This window comes from Protobothrops mucrosquamatus, unplaced genomic scaffold (assembly GCF_001527695.2).
Source record: "Protobothrops mucrosquamatus isolate PMUCROS unplaced genomic scaffold, P.Mucros_1.0 scaffold4693, whole genome shotgun sequence".
NCBI lineage: Eukaryota > Metazoa > Chordata > Lepidosauria > Squamata > Viperidae > Protobothrops > Protobothrops mucrosquamatus.
This window is the reverse complement of record NW_015390588.1, coordinates 12,306-15,166: the sequence shown is the minus strand read 5'-3', so window position 1 is coordinate 15,166 and position 2,861 is coordinate 12,306.

Sequence of the window (2,861 nt, the reverse complement as noted above, 5' to 3'; positions counted from 1 at the left end):
AAAAAAAAAATCTTAAGCAAGGTGTCTAGTGGGTGGGAGAGGGCAGGGTATTTTAAAAAAATCAAAATTGGCAGCTGTACGATGAAAAAACCCAAATCATAGCCACCATCTTGATTTTACTGACCCCCCTATTACAGATGATCTTCTAAAATTTCAGATCTTGAAGAAACACAGGATAAAAATAGAAAGCTCTTTTGTGGGACAAGAGAGTTTTTGAGAAACTGAAATGTAAATTTGGACCAGGATTAGTCTATGGCCAGATGGCTACGGAGCCAGATATTATATAAATACTGTGTGACAGGAACTAATGACCGGTGAAGACTCATCAGCCACCACACCTGAAGGCAGGACAAGGAGCAACGGGTGGAAGCTAACCAAAGAGAGAAGCAACCTAGAACTAAGGACAAACTTCCTGACAGTTAGAACAATTAACCAGTGGAACAACCTGCCTCCAGAAGCGGTGAATGCTCCAACACTGGAAGTTTTTAAGAAGAAACTGGGCAGCCATTTGTCCAAAATGGTATAGGGTTTCCTGCCTGAGCAGGAGGTTGGACTAGTTGACCTCCAAGGTACCTTCCAACTTTATCATCATCATCATCATCATCATCATCATCATCATCATCATCATCATCATCATCATCATCATCATTATTATTATTATTATTATTATTATTATTATTATTATTATTATTATTATTATTATTATTATTATGGCTTTTCAACCAGTGGTATGGGTACCACCTGTGGTACATTGGCACCTGGCAGGCGGTACGCGACCATCCTAGAAAAGTGGTAGCGGGGGAGGGGAATGAGCTGACCACACAAGCCTGAGCAAGACATGGCTGGAGCTGCAGGGCTGTCAGGGCTCAGCGGAAGTGCCAGGATCAGCACCAGGCTCCAGCTGGAGCTCAGCGCTGATCCTGGTGCTTCTGCTGAGCTCAGAAGACGTGCCGATCAGCTGGAATGTTGCAGCATCTCCAGGGTCTTCTGATTTACATTCAGATGCTTGGCAACTGATTCATATTTATGACAGTCATAGTGTCCCAGGGTCATGTGAAGTGACTAAAGCCTGCTGCAACCACCCAGCAGACAGGGGAAATAAAAACCAAACACCCCCCCACCCCGCCCCCGCTGCCAATCCTCAACAGAAATGCTCACAACAATGAAAGGAAGGAGGAAGAGCGCCTCCAGGTGGGCAGGCAGATGTCTTGCTCAGCTGTGGCTTGGGGGGCACTTTTTTCAGTGCCATTGTAACTTCGAACTAAGCAAACTGTTGTAAGTTGAGGACTACCTGTACTTTATCACTTTTTTCCTTTTGGGCGGGGTCATCAAGTTTTTGACACCTTGCTAGGCGACTGGTGGTACTCGGATATTGCCATATTCTAAAAGTGGTACAATGGGTGAAAAGGTTGAAAAGTCCTGCTTTAGACTGCCTTGGCCTAAAGATCTGCCTTCTCAAAGCTGAATGACAAATTCAGAGCTACATAACAAAGAATGATGATTGCTTATGAAAGATCTTGCAGAGCACCCACCGCTGCCTTTCTGAATGGTGAAAGGCTGCTGTTAGGCCAACCAAAGGCTAGGGACAGGAAGAGACCTGTTCCCAGCCATCACCACCCTTATTTTTCTGAGCTGAAAATGAACGCCTTTCTTGGCAAAATCTGTTGGAAGCTACTCTCTCCTTTGTGCTCAATTCTGTGGTGTTGTGGACACAGCTGTGATATCGCAGATGGAGGGATGGGAAAGAGAATACATGTACACTTCCCCGGTGAAAAAAAGCTACAGTTAATATCTCTCTAATCTTTTTTGCTATAAGAGGGGCTTTGAGTTATAAGCTCTACTGCCTAGTGAGGGCAAATTTTTCAAGATAATGTTGAATTTTATTTATTTATTTATTTATTGTGAATAGAATGGAATAGAATAGAATAGAATAGAATAGAATAGAATAGAATAGAATAGAATAGGAATAGGAATAGGAATAGGAATAGGAATAGGAATAGAATAGAATAGAATAGAATAGAATAGAATAGAATAGAATAGAATAGAATAGAATAGAATAGAATAGAATAGAATAGAATACTGAGTTTATAATGACTCCCTCATAGCTGATAATAGAGGGACCCAGGGTGTCTCCCTGTGGGCTGGGGGAGGCAAGATGTCATCTGTACTGGTACCATTGAAATCCTCCCTCCCAGTCTGAGATAAACAAAGCAGCACTCCAGCACACATTTTTAATGTTTCTGTCTGTCTGTCTATCTATCATCTATCACAGGGGTAGTCAACCTTGGCTCTTTTATGACTCGTGGACTTCAACTCCCAGAATTCCTGAGCCAGCTAAGCTGGCTCAGGAATTCTGGGAGTTGAAGTCCACGAGTCATAAAAGAGCCAAGGTTGACTACCCCTGATCTATCGTATTAACAATAGCATTTTGATGGTTGTGTAATTAAAAGTAAACAAGCCATTTACCTGGAAAAAGCTGGAGATTATTAAATAATTATGGCTTCCCTTAAAAAAGGTCAATACTGGACTAAACAGTTTTGTTTGCCTCTTTGTCCTTCTCCTTTGGATGAATAAATCATTTAGATTTACAACACAACTGCCCTGGTATGCCAGAAGAGAGGCATTTTAAATCATTTGACCTCGTTGAAGTAATGAACTGCCAATTATGGGCAGACCATGTCTGCAAAGAGGGCAGAAATACACAACTTTATTGCATCTGAGCAAACTAAATGAAATCACAAAGAGGAAAACCTATCAATAATGAAGACGATGTAAAGTGGTACCATGCTTAATAAAATATTCCAGCTGTACATGGTTGTGTGGTTGGACTAAGAGAAATTGGATCTAAACTACCTTCTGTC